Consider the following 16,894-nt stretch of genomic DNA (forward strand, 5'->3'; position numbering starts at 1 on the left):
ATGGGTGCAAATGGTAGAGAACCTGACTATCAAGCCATGAGGGCCTAAGTTTGAACCCCAGTATCACTAAAAAAGAGAAAGAAATGCTCTTTGAGCCTATCAACACTCGATACTCTAGTAGAAGTGTAAATTGATGGACAACTGAGGGCTCCCTCTCCCTCTCTCTCCACACACACATATGTATGTGTATATAGAGATGCACAACTTAGCACTCTATGTATACATATATATATATGAATACATACACACACAAATATGTGTACAGAGAGATGGACAACTTAATGCTCTCTCTACATACATTATATATACATATTACATATATAATTTTAAAAATACAATTTTTTGGCCACGTGCCAGTGACTCACACCAGGAATCCTAGCTACTCAGGAGGCTGAGATCTGAGGATCACAATTCCAAGCCAGCCTAAAGTCCAAGAGACTCATCTCCAATTTACTACCAAAAACAGCCAGAACTGGGAGAATATGAGGGAGGGAGGAACACTGTTCAAAAGGAGACATACTACTCATCTGACTTATGTAACTGAAACCTCTCTATACATCATCTTTACAATAAAATTCTTTTTTTTTTTTTTTGTCAGTCATGGCCTGAACTCTGGGCCTAGGAGCTGTCCCTTGGCTCTTCAGCTCAAGGCTAGTGCTCTACCACTTGAGCCACAACACCACTTCTGGTTTTTTCTGCTTATGTGGTACTGAGGAACCAAACTCAGGGCCTCATGCATGTGAGGCAAGCACTCTACCACTGAGCCAACTTCCTAGCCTACAATAAAATTCTTTAAAATATTTTTTAAAAGAGCAGCCAGAAGTGGAGCTGTGGCTCAAGAAGGGCTCTAACCTTAAACAAGAAAATCTTAGGATAATATATAGGTAGGCCCTGAGTTCAAGCCCTAGGACCAGCACTGAAAAAAATTAGTATTTTAGCCCGGTATTCTCATGCACACCTGTAATCTCAGTACTCGGTAGGCCAAAACAGGAGAATAGCAAGGAGGCAAGTGTGAACTACAGAGCAAAAGCCTATCCTCTCCCTCACCCCCACCCCGTGCACCAAAAGAAATATGCTGACCTAGCAATTGCATAGTTAGAAACATAACCCCCAAACACATAAAGTAAAATGATACTTATTGGTGCATTATTTTAAACAGCCTAAAACAAGCTTTATCTTACATCTTTAGTAGCCACCTAAAAACCTTTTAAAAGTAAAGGAGAAAGAAAGCATATACTAATGTCTATAAGAAATGCCTCTGAACTATAATGATATGGACAGCTTAAATTTAAGTGGAGGAAAAATAATTAAACTAATAGAAGGAGTGACAGTAATCAAAGTGGTGAAATAAAAGAATTCAAAATCCCACCCCTCCTTAAATTGCAATTCAAAACCGGCAAACCTGTCAGAATCAACATTTTAAAACACAGGGAACTAACCAAAAGCTTGCAGTAATCGGCTAGACAGTTCTTATTTAGGTAAAACAGCTAAACTTTTGGTGAGATTATTGAGCTGGTGATTTAAGGTACTGCAGGTCTACTGTGAGTATCTCAGATCATGACACTCGAAATAGCCACCCTTGCTCCCAGCACTGGTACAGCCAAATAAACATCACTTGCAAACACACTATAATGTATTTGTTTTGGCCTATCTATGGATCTCACTTACTTAAAATGCTTGTTTTATTTCACCTATATAGTTAACTTGGAATTGTCCCAGAGCTAAAACCACAATGGGACACAGGAATGTTTTGAAGAACACAAGCAAGCAAATATTTAGCTGTTGCCACCTGAAGGGATGAACACCCTGACCAGTCTGGTGATGTGGAAGGCTAGATGTGATGAAGAAAAAAACTTAAAACAGCTTCAACATATTGACTCTCATCCTTGGAATCTAGGAGGCAATTGTCATGCTAGAGGCTGTGTTCTGAAGGGGACCTGAGAAGGCACTGTGTGTGTTTTTACCTTAAAGCTCTACACAAAGCTCTACACAAACAAGAAACAAAGCTGATGCAAACGGGTAGTATGGCTGAATGTTTTAGGTGTACTATATCAAATACACTGTATGCACCTACAAAGACTGAGAAATGTTTTTGGTTCTAAATGTTTAAGGACAATCACTCCTAAGTTAATGGAATGGGTACTATAATGGACACACATAACAAAGCTCACAAAAATTAGTTAAGAAAAGTCATTAAACAAGCTGCAAGCACTATCACAAGCAACAATATTCCTGGTGACCGAGGGAAAAAATGATTTCCAGAGTTGTAGCACTATAATATCCAAGACTGTGTTAAATAAAAAAATCCTAGGGGGCTTTCACTATATTTGATGTCAGTATAACATGTGGAGGAGATGGGGACAAACAAGTCGTTTAAGGATTCAGGTGGACCTGTTGCAACAATGAGAAGTACAAAATGTCATGTCAAAACCAACTTTACAATGTCGGTGTGGGGCGGGGGGAGGGGGGTATAATTGGGTGGGGGGAGGGGGGAGGCTGGGAAGGGAGGTGAAGGGTAAACAAAGGAGGAGGCTGCAGTGCTTGGTAAGAAATGTATGCATTATCCTGCCCATGTAATTGTAGCCCCTCTGTACAGTATGTTCTCAAATAAAATTTAAAAAAAAATTAAAAAAAAAAAAATCCTAGGGGCCGGGTGCCCGTGACTCATGCCTGTAATCCTAGCTACTCAGGAGGCTGAGATCTGAGGATTGCGGTTTAAAGCCAGCCCTGGCAGAAACATCCATGAGACTCTTATCTCCAATAAACCACTCAGAAAACTGGAAGTGGTACTGTGGCTCAAGTGGTAGAGTGCTAGCCTTAAGCTGAAGAGCTGAGGGACAAGCCCCATGACCAACAAAAAGCAAACAAGCAAAAAAAAAAAAAAAAAATCACGGGGAAGAACAAGAAAAAATCACCCATGAAAAGTCAAAAAAGCGGCACCTATGGAGTCCAGTCATTGGAATTATTACATAAAAACTGTAAATCTAATATTCTAAGTATATTCAAATACTAAAATACTAAAGGAAACTATGTCAATTGAAAAAAATTTTACAATAAAAAAACTAGGCTTGGGCTGGGATGTAGGTCAGTGGCAAAGCATTTGCCTAGCAAGTGCAACGATCCCCAGTACCAAAAAAGAAAAGACAAAAAAACAAAAAACAAAAAACTAGGCTTGGTAGCACATGCTAGTAATCTCAGTACTAGGTGATATAATCAGGAGAAGCTTGACTTCTAGACCAGCCCAGGATTTGAGACCATGTCTCAAAAAGGTAATACTAGGGTTGGAGGCATGGCTCAAGTGGTAGAGCACCCACCTCCAATCCTAGTGCCTCAAAAAATAAAAACTAACATTATAGGGATATACATTGTTTATAAATGATTCAATCTGTAGTTGGACAACAGAAATGTTTACTAAAAGGCTCAACAGCTGATTTGTGTAGGTAGAACAAAGAAACAGTGTATTTGAGATGGGTCAGTTGTAATAAGGAAAAAAGAATGAAAAATAAGAGAGCCCAAGAGATATGAGACACCATCACACATGTCCCAAAAGAAGAGAAGCAGAATGAATATTTGAAGAAATAATGACCCAAACTGTCCAACTGGGGCTGGGAATGTGACTTAGTGGTAGAGTGCTTGCCTAGCATACATGAAGCCCTGGGATCAATTCCTTAGTACCACATAAACAGAAAAGGCCAGAGGTGGCACTGTGGCTTAAGGAGTAGAGTGGTATTCTTGAGTAAAAGCTCAGGGACAGTGCCCAGGCCCTCAATTCAAGCCCCAGGACAAAAAAAAAAAAAAAAAGAAAAGAAAAAGAAAAAAAGAAACCAAACTGTCCAACTGCATGAACAAACCCAACAAACTTCAAACCCAGAGAGATGTATACTGAGACAATTTTTAAACAAATAGTAGAAAGAAGCAAAAGACAGTATTAATAATGACAGCTGAATTCTCATTATATCACAGCAGAATCTAGAGTGATGATACCAAAAGAAAAAAAATACCAAAAGAACAAAACCAATCAGGCTAGGCATAGTAGTGCACCACTATAACTTTAGGTCTCAGAAGACTCAGAAAGGCATGAGTTTGAAGTTAATCAGGTGAGAGGTGGAGTGGGGGAAAATTGGAAAAAGATACTTTATGCAAACAATAACCAAAGAGTAAAATGAATATACTAATACTAAACAATACTGCCTCTTGAATATTATTAAGTGGGCAAATCCACCAACAAGATATAACAATTATAAACATCTATCTAGTAACAGAGCCCTTCTTGCCTCAGACCTCTTGTGTACATGGGATTTCCAACTAACCATTCATTGTTGGTTCCTGTGGCAACCAGCCCCCACCCTGAAATTATCTAGTCCACCCCCTTTTCCAAGTCTCTTTATTAATTCAAACACAATATGACTGAAAGGGGGAGGCTGAAGGCCAGGTGCTGGTGGCTCATGCCTGTAATCCTACCTACTCAGAAGGCTGAGATCTAAGGATTGCGGTTCAAAGCCAGCAGAGGCAGAAAAGTCTTATCTCCAATTAGCCACCAGAAAACCAGAAGTAGCTCTGTGGCTCAAATGGTAGAATGCTTGCCTTGAACTGAAGAGCTGAGGGACAGCACCAGGCCCAGAGTTCAAGCCTCAGGACTGACCTTCCCCGCCCACACCCCCCCCTCAAAAAAAAAGCCAGGCTGAAATCAGCAAAGCTCTAGTGATAGAGTACCAGCCAAACAAGCAAGCTGAGTTAGGCACTGATAAACCCTGGCACTGCAAAAAAGAAAAAAGAGACCACGGGGGGTCTGGGGGGGGGCCCTAAATGGATGATCCCTGAAAAACATTTTTTTTTTGGTTGGCCATGGTCTTGAACTCTGGGCCTGGGTGCTGTCCCTCAGCTCTTCAGCTCAATACTAACATTCTACCACTTGAGCCATAGCACCACTTCCGGTTTTCTGGTGGTTAATTGGAGACAAGAGTCTCACAGATGTTTCTGCGGGCTGGCTTTAAATTGTGATCCTCAGATCTCAACTTCCTGAATAGCTAGGATTACAGGTGTGAGCCACTGATGCCTAGCTCCTGAAACTCTTACGTTAAGTAAAAGAATCAGACACAAAAGGTCATATATATAATTTCATTCATATATGAAACAGAACAGGCAAATCAATAGAAAGTAGACTACTAGGTAGATGGAACAGTACCTGCTGTTAAGAGGTTTCTTTAGTGGTATAAGGAAAATATGCTAAAAAATGATTATGATGGTTGTTCAACTCTGGATACACTAATACCACTGAATTTTACCCTTTAAAAGGTTTAACTTTATGGGTACATAAATTATTTCTCAATAAAGTTTATTGGGGGAGAGGCTGAGACTGGGTCTTACTATGCCTCAGCCTCTAGAGTGCTGGGATTATAGATGTGCAGCACCATGTTACCAGCCTAAAACTTTCTTTTTTTAAAGCAGGCCTGGCAATGTTTAAAATCCTTCCTATAATAACCTTCTGCCACCACCTCTTCCTATTTTTTCATCTTCTCTTTATGATGCACACCTGCAATTGCCAGCATTCAAGAGAATGAGGCAGGAATATTAAAAGTTCTGTTTTTGTGCCAGTCTTAGGGGTTGAACTCAGGGCCTTCCACTCTCACTAGGCTTTTTTTGCTCATGGCTGGACTCTACTACTCAAGCCTTGCCTCTAGTTCAGCATTTTTCTTGCTATTTTCTCTTACGCTTTTATAAACCTGGAGTGACTTAGAATCTCGATCTTCTGATCTCAGTCCCCTGAGTAACTAGGATTACAGGCATAAGTCATCAGTGTCGACATGAGTATCTTGAATTCTATAGAGTAAAACCCTTTCTAAAAAAAAAAGGAGGGAGGGAAAGAGGGACAGATGGAGGGAGAAAAATAATCTCTATTTGCTTTCTCTACTCTCTGGCCCCAATTAACTCCTCACTCAATGAATATGGAGCTGCTTCTTCAAGCATTCTACCCAAATTGCTACTACTTAGCTGTCAAATTCAGTAAATTCCTTGTTCTCAAAGTTAATAGACTCCTATAGACTCCTAATAATCCTTGTTATTCAATTACTCACTCACATCTGAAGTAGGGCTTTCTCTCTCTCTCTTTTTTTTTTTTTTTGCAGAGTTGGTTGAGAAATACAACCTCCTTTAAAAAATGACCCTATTGTAGTTGAAGGTAGTTCAAGTGATAGAACACTTGTCTAGCAAGAGTAAGTCCCTAAATTCAATTTCTAATACTGATAGATATCCTACTTTGGCTTCTTACCATTTTCTCATAATTTCTCTACATCTCTAAACACTCTAGAATTTCCTTTCCTAGCTCTCTTCCCTCTATTTGGCTTTAAATGTTGTTTCTAAAAACTATTTCCAAAACTACTTGTTCTCAGTCAACTCTTCCTGTTTGGTGATCCCTAAATCAAGGGCTTCTTACAATATGCCACTCATAATATAGCCTGATGAGTCACACATCAAAACTTCTCTCTTGAAAATGGATGGATCTGTAATAAATTATGTTAAGTCAGGCCTAGAGAGACAAATTATGCTTCAAATTACACCCAATTTATACATATATGTGAACATATATAGGTTCATATGCATATATACACAAACATAATAACTAATGTATGGTACACTCAGGGGAGAATTCCAATGGTCTAACTCCTCTAAACGACAAACCTACATCTAACAAAATGAATACCAGGAAGCTGGAACATGAGAAGAAGAGTAGTAGACAAATGAAGAAAGGAAGGGTAAGAAAATGTCATAATATTCTAAGTATATATGTGAAAATAGAACTAGGAAAATTGAGGAAATGGGTAGAGTTTGGAGATGAGGGATAATAATATAAGGGTGACAACTGATTGAGACACATTGTACTTATAAACTGACATGTTGAACTGAAACTCCTTTGTGTAACTTCCTCTTTTTGTTTTGGGATTGGTTTGTTTTTTTTTTTGGTCAGTCCTGGGGCTTGAACTCAGGGCTTGGGCACTGTCTCTGAGCTCTTTTTGCTAGAGCTGGAGCTCTTCTACCTTAAGCCACTGTGCCACTTTCAGTTTTCTGATGGTTAATTAGATACTAGAGTCTCATGGACTTTTCTGCCCAGGCTGGCTTAACCATGATCCTAAGATCTCAGCCTCCTGAGTAGCTAGGATTACAGGCATGAGCCACCAGCGTCCTGCTAAAAATAATTTTAAAAGAGAGAACAAAAGAAAAAAAAGGATTTTATCTTGGGAGCATGGCTCAAGTGACAGAGTGAATGCCTAGTAAGTATAAGACCCTGAGTTCAAACCCCAGTAGTGAAAGAAAAGAGAGAAGAAACACTCTTACACTCCAAACCTACATATGTAATACTGCAGCAGATCACAGTCTGGAGGCTTCACAGATATTTCCATTCAATATGTCCAAAAGCTAACATAATGATCTTCTTGAAGTCTGTTCCCCATTCTGAATTCCCTGTCTCAGTCTATTTTACCATTTTCTACTCAAATTATACAGGCTGACATCCAGTTCATTATATCCTATTATTTTTCCCTCAATCATTCTTAAACCTTATAAATGATACTTTCTAAATATTTCCATTAACCTACTCCTCTGTCCTAATATTTCATTAGTTTAGACCCTTATCTCTCATGTTACTGCAAAACCCTCCTATACAGTCTTTCTGCATCCAATGTTACCTATCTTCTGATATTCATACTCTAGAATGCTTTTCCTAGAATGAAAGCATTATGTCTTTCCTGATTAAAATCTGTAAACTTTTTTATTATAGAGTAAAACCTTAGAAAGGCATGCAACACTTAAGAATTTGTGTAGCTTCATTCTCTGCTTACTTCCATAACCAATATTATAGCTATAGAAACAACTTTCTATTCTTAATAGTATTCATTCTTTCTTCATTCTTAAAAGTGTTCTTTTCTCTCCTACCAACTTTCTCTCTGTCCAACTTTCCTTAGGCCTTAAGTTTTCCCCCAATTTCTTTTTTCTTTCCTCACCCCCGCCTACTTGGTGCCAGTACTGGAGTTTGAACGCAAGGCCTAAGTGCCATCCCTTAGCTTTTTTGCTTAAGGCTAGCAATCTATCAGTTGATCTACAGCTCCAATTCTGACTTTAATGGTTAACTGGAGATAAGTCTCAAGGACTTTCCTGTCTGGGCTGGCTTCAACCTTTCCATCCTCACATCCAAGCCTCCTTAAATAGCTATAATTACAGGTGTGGACCACCTGCATCAGGCTGGGATGTTTCTTTTGGTCATAGGGGCTTGAATTCAGGCCCTGGATGCTGTCCCTGAGAGTTTTTGCTCACAGCTAGTTTTCTACCACTTGAGGCACAGCTCCACTTCTGGATTTTTGGTAACTGGAAATAAAAGTCTTATGAACTGAGGCTTCAAACCATAATTCCCATAATTCCTCCTGAGGAGAATATACTTTTGAGTAATGTTCGGGACTTAATCTCTCCTTGCCAAGCAAACAACTGTGCAAATATAACTGCACAAACTACAGTTAATATATACTTTTGTTTAATATGCAGTTAATATACACTTTCTGATACTTTTCTTTCAAATGGTCTCTGTAAAGTCTGTAATATGAAACAATATTTTTTAAGAAATAGAAATTTTAATTATTTTACAGTTTCTAGATACTTAAAAGACACTTATAAGCAGTTAAATTGTTAAATTAGCCTTCCCCACTTAAATATGTGGGACAACTGATTGAAAAATGGGAACTAATCTACTGACTTGCTATCCATACAATTGCTAATAACAGCTCACAGTAATCATTCCTTTTCGGGAAGAGACTTAGAAATTATCCAATCACTAAGGCAATTCCTAGGACAGAAAGTGATGTTACCTTTTCATTTACCAGGTTTGTTTCTTCTTTTAGAAGTGCTGCCTTCCTAAGCAACAGCCCCCATATAGGCCTATTCCTTATCACTTACATATTTTGTGAATAACTACCTTGTCTGATGGAATGTTACTCAAGTTACCTCAATATTAGAACATGTCTAGTTTATTAATCAAAATAACCAGTGAAGCTGGAGACTGATGGCTCACATCTGTAATTTAATCCTAGCTATTCAGGAAGCTGAGCTCTGAGGAACACAGTTCGAAGCCAGTCTGGGAAGGAAAGAGTAATGTTCTGTATTTGAGCGAAGTCAAAGGACAACACTGAGGTTCAAGCCCCAGTGCCCCCCCCCCCCACACACACTTTTTTTAAACAGCTGCAGTTCTGTTCCGTGAACGTTGGTACCTCCAACTAAAATTTTAATGACTGTCAAGAATGCTACTAGGCCTTGGGGCAAAGAGGCTACTTGTTCAGGAAGGACTGTAATAATCTCAAAACTTGAACTAGCGAAATTACTTCAGTTAGACTGAGGCGTGGACTACTCTGTAAAACTTGTTTCACAATGATAAATTCAAAAGATAAAAAGAGGAAACTTATCTCAGAGCCTTTTGGCGCAAACATATTTGAAAATGAATTGGGAAAGGAATTCTCTGCGCCAAATCTGTCCATCCATTCCCAAGGAAACCTGGGCCCAAAGATGGCCCCCTCCCCCCACCATGCCAGCCATGGCAACATCAAGAGCGAGGCACCGAGACAAGTCCATAAGCCAACTACGACTCTCAGCCCACAGAGCTGTACAAAAGACGGTGCCCCACTCAGTCCAGGTGTACCCTATAAAGAGCTCGCTCCCCCGCGGCCTGGAGGCTCGGGGAGAAGAGCTCGGTTCTCAACTCGCCCGGAAGCAGAGCGCCAAACTTGCAGGGGCACTGAGGGAGGTTTGTCGGGCAGCAAAGGGTCAGACTCCAAGGGACAAGCCTGGGGGTGCAGCCTTCCTGGAGGAGCCCACAGCAGCCACGCCCCCAACCCCCAACTGCAATCCAGAACGGAAGAGCCCTGAGTCCCGCACGCCGCCAGACAGACGCAAGCGCGAGGGCGGGCGGGAGTGCGCTCCGCGAGCACCGAAGAGGACAGCCGGGACCCCGCACGCCACCGCTCCCAGTGACTGACCTGCCCCACTGCCGCGCGTCCGCCCGCCACGCCGCTACCGCTGCCTCCACGCGCTCACACTGCCGCTGCAGCTACGGTCACCGCCTCCTGCGCCGTGCCCCTGGTCGGCCCCCGGCGCCCCATTCCCACCCCGCCCAGCCTCCGCCTGTTTACAATGATTGGGACAGAACTGGACGAGCCGGCTCTGCGCGCACGCGCATATCCTCCTCCTGCCGCAGCTTGCTTCCCGGGTCCTCAGCTTTCGGCTCTGACGGCTAAGGCCATCGAGGGCAAACGTCCCGTGTCCTCGAGCGGAGCACGCCGGGAGTTGTAGTCGAAAGATCACCTCCAACACCCTAGCCTCCCGAGGCCTCTAGGCCTAAAGCGAACTACAACACCCAGAAAGCATTGGGTCTCTCGACCCAAGCTCACTAAAGAGACAGCGCGCGAGAGGACTAGCCAAACGCTAGTGCTCTACAGACGCCTGCGCAGTGCCGGATCTTGGAAGAGTGGGTGGGACACGCTCCTACCTGAGGCGAATTGTTGTGAAGACCGTTACAGTGCAACTCCTGATATAAAGAGGAGGCACAAAGCGCCTTCCTTCTCTGCGCTCTGGCTAACCGGTCCCCAGTGGCTGAACGTGCTCCCTTCTCTCGTACTGGAGCGCTTCCAATCTTCCAACCAGTCAAACCAGCCTGGGCCCGATGACCCAGCCCTCTGCTGGGCGGGGAACCTTCAGGCTGCCTTTGGGTGGGGATATTTGGTGTAGGATGGAGACTCTTGGGTGGGGGGTTAGGAAAAAGGAAGCTCCGAGGCCTGTGTAGAGAACTTTACGTGAACTCCTGTGCCATCCACAGAATTCTTGAAATGGATATTGTGGAACTCGATGTCTTCACCACCATCCCTTTCTCAACTCAGCATTTGCAAAACGGCGCCTGGATGAAAACTACTGAGCCTGTATGTTTTACTCAAAAATAGAAACAACTAAATTTCTACAAAGAGTTGAAGAATAATTCTCTCAAATGTACTGAAAGCTGGAGAGCAGCGATCTTTTATTTTTTTTAAAGACTTCTGGCCTTATAAAATGTAGCAGTTTATTTGAAGAAAGATGACCCTTCACACCACTTTATTCCTAAGAACCATGCTGTAAAGTGTGTTGCCTAATTTAGGCTGAGTCTGGGGCATCCATATATCCTAGCTTTCCTCAGGACTAAAACCATTGAACTAAAAAGGCCCCCTCAAATATTTCCAACTGCGGCTGAGAATATGGCATAGTGGTAGAGAGCTTGCCTAGCATGCATGAAGCCCTAGGTTCAATTTCTCAGTACCACATACACAGAAAAAGCCGGAAGTGGCACTGTGGCTCAACTGGTAGAGTGCTAGCCTTGAACAAAAGAAGCTCAGGGACAGTGTCCAGACCCTGAGTTCAAGCCCCAGGACTGGCCAAAAATAAAATAAAATAAAATAAAATCCCAGCTGAACAATAGGATCCCAGAAGAGTATTCCCATTGCCTCTCTTACAACACACCTGTCTCCCGTGACCACAGGATGTCCATTCGAATGTGGCCTTTGGCAGTACTGATGTGGTCAAAGGATAACCACTGACCCAAGCAAGGAATTATGGAGCCCTTGCCTGAAATTGCTATAGGTTGCAGAGAAGGAAGAGGAGATTTTTACTGAGATCTAATTGCTGATGGTCATATTTTCTTTTTTCTTTTTTTTTTTTTTGGGGGGGGGGGTCCGGTCATGGGGCCTGAACTCGGCCTGGGCGCTGTCCCTCAGCTCTTCAGCTCAAGACTAGCGCTCTACCACTTGAGCCACAGGGCCACTTCCGGCTTTTTTCTTTTTTGCTTATGTGGTGCTGAGGAATCAAACCCAGGGCATCAGGCATGCAAGGCAAGCGCTCTACCACTGAGCCACCTTCCCAGCCCCATGATGGTCATATTTTCTAAAACATAAAGTGGCCTGTTGGTCATAGAAACTAATGAGGCAGCCGGGCGCCAGTGGCTCACTCCTGTAATACTAGCTACTCTGGAGGCTGAGCTCTGAACATCGAGGTTCAAAGCCAACCCAGGCAGGAAAGGCTGGAAAGTGGCGCAGTGGTTCAAGTGATATAGTGCTAGCCTTGAGCTGAAGAGCTCAGGGACAGCACCCAGACCCAGAGTTTAAGCCCCATGACCGACAAAAAAGGAAAAAAAAAAAAAAAAAAAGGAATGAATGAGGTTGAAAAGGAGGGAAGAAGACCCAGAAGAAGCAAGAGCTGGGCAAGTGATAATGATTTCTCTCAGTTGCCATAATTTCTGTAGCTCTTCAAGTGCTATTTGTATGTGAGCCTAAATGATTAAGCAGTACATCACAATATGCACTGTATATATAGTTGTTTATTTATGCTAATGAAGTTGAGATTTATAGAACATAGTTGTTATTTGTCTCCTTAACAGTCTTTCTTCCCACTAAAGCCATGCAGCTATTCCCTTAATCTCAGGGATGGTCATGTGACACAGCTAGAACCTATGACCCCAGGAAGACTAGAGTTGGAACTTCAACTAAACTGAAGCTTACATGTTCTTCTAATGCAGTAAGATAGAGATGTGTAAATTTAGTCATATTATACTTACAAAAGGAAAGCCTAGAAGGATGATAATTCACAGGGAAGACTCCAATACAATATGAAAATGAAATCAATACCATGTGTTTGGTGAAATATCAAACCTTGACTGATTTATACTATCAAATGTCTTGTAAACTTCAGAATTATGATCCATAAATTTCCTGTGGTGTTTAAGCCAGTTAGTAGTATTAAACAGTCCTAATTCACACTGAAAGGCCTGACTAATTCTACTTCTTTAAAAAGAAACTGTAAGCTGGGTTCCAGTGGTTCATACTTGGAATCCTAGCTACTCAAAAGGCTTAGAGAAAAAAAAACTAGCTCAAGGCCTTAGGTTCAGTAATAACAAAAACTATGCAAGGAACATCATCAGTAATTCTCTGTACACAAAACAAATACAAAACTAGACAAAATAGGAAGAAAAAAGCATTTCTGAGTACTGGAAATCAAAAAAATTTGACCAACACTCTTAAAATCTGCTAGAATTTCTAGGAAGGAATCAATGCCTGTGGCCTTGCCTAAGGCTTCTTCTCTCACACCTTGTTGCTCAAGAACTGGAGTTTCACAAATGTGAGTAGGACTAGTCATGAAAACCAGCCTCTAGCAGATGGGACAATTTGTGATGAGTGATCAAAAAGACTGACAACTGAAAGTGACAAGAAAATAAACAGGAAATCCCCACAGCATTGCTTACCAAAGATTACAAATGGCAAGCGAGCCATAATTAGGGTGAAATTTTTAGAAATAAGAGTCATGCCAGGGCTAAGATAACCCTCCACACATCTCTGACAGCTAGAAAGCAAGCACTTGAATGAATTGCACCCAAAAGGTCTACTTAACTGAAAAAATGGATGTGAAAACTAGTGGTAACTTTGAATATTTCTTCTTTCCTTCTTTCCTTCCCTCCCTCCCTCCCTCCCTCCTTTCTTCCATTCTTTTGTTGTTGTTGGTTGGTTGTGGGGCTAAACTCTGGGCCTGGATGCTGTCCCTCAACTTTTCATCTCAAGGTGAGTATTCTACCACTTGAGTCACAGTGCCACTTCCAGTTGTAGATAGGAATCTCACCAGCTTTGCTGCCCGGACTGGCTTTGATGAACTATGATCCTCAGATCTCAGCCTCCAGAGTAGCTAGGATTACAAGCGTGAGCCACCTGCACCCAGCTCACGCTCACACTCTCCTGCTCTCGTTCTCTTGTGCATATATGTGTGCTCTCCCTCTCCCTCTCCTTCCCTCTCCCCCTCTCTTTCTCCCTGCCCCCCCCCCCGCCCCTCTTTTTGTCATCGGGCTTGAAAGCTAGCACTCTTCCACTTTGAGCCATAGTGCCACTTCTGCTTTTCTGTTGATTATTTGGGGATAAGAGTCTCATGGATTTTCCTTCCCCGGGCTGGCTTTGAACCATGATCCTCAGATCTTAGCCTTCTGAGAAGCTAGGATTACAGGCATGAGCCACCAGTGCCCAGCACATTTTTTAAAATCTTGAACTCAGAGTCCTGGGCATGAACTCATGAGTCCTGAGCTATTTTTGCTCAAAGCTAGTGTTCTACCACTTGAACCATAACTCCACTTCTGGCTTTTAGGTGGTTAATTGGAGATAAATCCTACAGACTTTCCTACCCATGATGGATTCAAACCATAATAATCAGATCTCAGCCTCCTGAGTAGTAGATTAGAGGTATAAACTACCATTGCTGGTTGAATGCATTTTTCACTTGCATGCTTGGCAGAAGGAACAAGACTCACAGACTCAAGGTATTTTAATCCATTATTGCCCAAATCATTGGCTGACCATTCAACTATGCAGACATAGGGCAAACCCAAAAACATTAGGATTGAAAATAAAGCTGCAGGGGCTGGGAAGGTGGCTCAGTGGTAGAGTGCTTGCCTTGCATGCATGAGGCCCTGGGTTCGATTCCACAACACCACATAAGCAAAAAGAAAAAAGCCGGAAGTGGCACTGTGGCTCAAGTGGTAGAGCGCTAGCCATGAGCTGAAGAACTGAGGGACAGCACCCTGGCCCAGAGTTCAGACCCCACGACCGGACCCAAAAACAAAATTTAAAAAAAAAGAAAAGAAAAGAAAGCTGAGAAAAAAACAGGAGATACCAGTAGTCAAACAACAGATTTTATTTGTTTACATCTAGGGAGATCACTAAAAACAAATACCAAGAAATATAAAATGCCCACATTTCATCTAAAAATTGCTTCATATGGTGAAATAGGAAAATGCTACCTACACTCAAGAATAAAGTCATAATAGAAAATTATTCTCAGGGAGGAGAAAGCAAAGAAGAGGGTTATTCTGAGCAAGGTATAACATATACATATCTGAAATATCATAGTGACACTCCTTGGTGGATCTAATATACATGGAAAAAAATGACAAGAAAGTAAAACAGACTTGGTAGGGGAGGACAGAAAAGGGAAGAGAGAAGGGGAATAACAGTGAATAAGGATAAATATAGTCACAATTTGCATATATAAAAATAGAGAAATCTGTTGAATTTTTAAGAAGGAAAAGTAGGATGAGGGGATCAGATTGTTAAGAATACATTTATTAAAGGTGTGGAGATATCAAAATGAAACCTCCCTTGTACAACAAATGTATACTAATAAAGTTAGGGCCTGAAGGTGTGATTCAAGTGGTAAGAGCACCAGTGATAAGCAAGAAAGCCAAGCAAGCCCTGAGTTCAAATCCCTGTCCCTGAAAAGAAAAGAAAAACTTTAACAGACCCAACTATTGAAAACAGGTATTATAGTTTTTAAAGGGGCTGGGAAGGTGGGTCCTTGGTAGAGTGCTTGCCCTGCATGCATGAGGCCCAGAAAAAGTTGGAAGTAGCACTGTGGCTCAAGTGGTAGAGTGCTGCTAGCCTTGAGCTAAAGAGCTGAGGGACAGCACCCAGGCCCAGAGTTCAGGCCCCACCACCAGCAAAAATAAATAAATAAATAAAAATAAAAAATGGGTGATTTCCAAAACTTAAAGAGAAATGTAATGAGAATTCTTTAAAAAATACAAAATCTCAATAGGGAAATGGACTCCACCAAATACTACCAATTTGAGTCACACTCAATCCTGGAAATTGATCTCAATGGGAGAGACCTGAAATGGCACAAAAACTCAAATATATGACAATAAACAAACAGAAACTATTAGATGCAAAAGACAAATACAAAAGTGATTTTAAAAATAAGAGAAATAAAACACATTCACACTCTTCTGTGTCTCAGGACTGAAAAGATTATCAATGACCCAGACTGAGGAGCATGAGTTTATAGCTGTAAAACAGAGAAAGGAATTAAGCATAGGGGTAAATTTCTTTTTTTTTTTTATTAAGTTTTTTATTTGAAAATATTGTACAGAGGGGTTAGAGTTACATAAGCAAGGTAATGAGTACATTTCTTATCAAGCATTGTTACCTCCTCCTTTGTTTTTCCCCTACCATCCCTTCTCTCCCACCTCTTCAACTACCCTACCCCACCCCCCAGCCCTGTCCCTGCCTAAACTGTAAAGTTCGTTTTTCGACTTGTACATCTGATTGTGGCAATGGGTCAACCTGTATCCCGTTTTTTTGTGTGTGTGTGTGTGTGAAAATACCATACAGAGAGGTTACAATTACATGGGTAAGATAATGAGCACATTTCTTATCAAGCATTGTAATCTCCTCCTTAGTTTCCCCTTCCCATCCCTTTGTATCCTCCCCACTGTCCCCCCCCTCCACCAAAGTTGTAAAGTACATTTTTTTTACATAACGACTTGTACATCTCATTGTTGAAATGGGTCCTCCTGTATCCCTGTTTTAACGATTTGTTTTTTCCCTTCCCCTCCACATACACCAACATCATACATAGTGAAAGCAGCGGTTATAATGGAGGAGGGACATACAAAGCAACAAAGACATAATCTTATAAATATGTTAGAAACAATAGCATGAAAGATCTCTCTCTCTCTCTCTCTCTCTCTCTCTCTCTCTCCTTCTCTCTCTCTCTCTCTCTCTCTCTCTCTCTCTCTCTCTCTCTCTCTCTCTCTCTCTCTCTCTCTCTCTCTCTCTCTCTCTCTCTCTCTCTCTCTGTTACTTGTGGGGCTTGAGCTCTAGGCCTGGAAGCTGTCCCTGAGCAATTCAGCTCAAGGCTTATGCTCTACCACTTGAGCCATAGCGCCACTTCTAGTTTTCTGGTGTGTGTGTTTTTTTAATTGTGATTAAGTGATTACATAATTTCCCAAATTTCACAGTATTGTGGGATAATGATGCTCATTTAAAGTCACAAACTTATTCTAACTTACCTGGAGTAAATTGTC

At 41.6% G+C, this 16,894-nt stretch overlaps 1 protein-coding gene across 2 annotated transcripts in view; it reads right to left on the reverse strand.

Moving 5' to 3' along the window:
- Positions 1–10,606, reverse strand: part of Ralbp1 (ralA binding protein 1) — a 42,262-nt gene extending 31,656 nt beyond the window's left edge. Inside the window, exon 1 of one of the 2 annotated variants that reach the window (XM_070029646.1) lies at positions 10,523–10,606. The gene's annotated coding sequence lies outside the window, so the exon portion shown is untranslated. Of the gene's footprint in view, positions 1–10,013; positions 10,242–10,522 lie in introns of those variants that run through there. The other variant, XM_070029645.1, reaches the window with a different exon arrangement.
- Between the last annotated feature and the right edge of the window lie 6,288 nt (positions 10,607–16,894).

This window comes from Dipodomys merriami, unplaced genomic scaffold, assembly GCF_024711535.1.
Source record: "Dipodomys merriami isolate MVZ:Mamm:240054 unplaced genomic scaffold, mDipMer1.0.p SCAF_2, whole genome shotgun sequence".
Classification (NCBI taxonomy): domain Eukaryota; kingdom Metazoa; phylum Chordata; class Mammalia; order Rodentia; family Heteromyidae; genus Dipodomys; species Dipodomys merriami.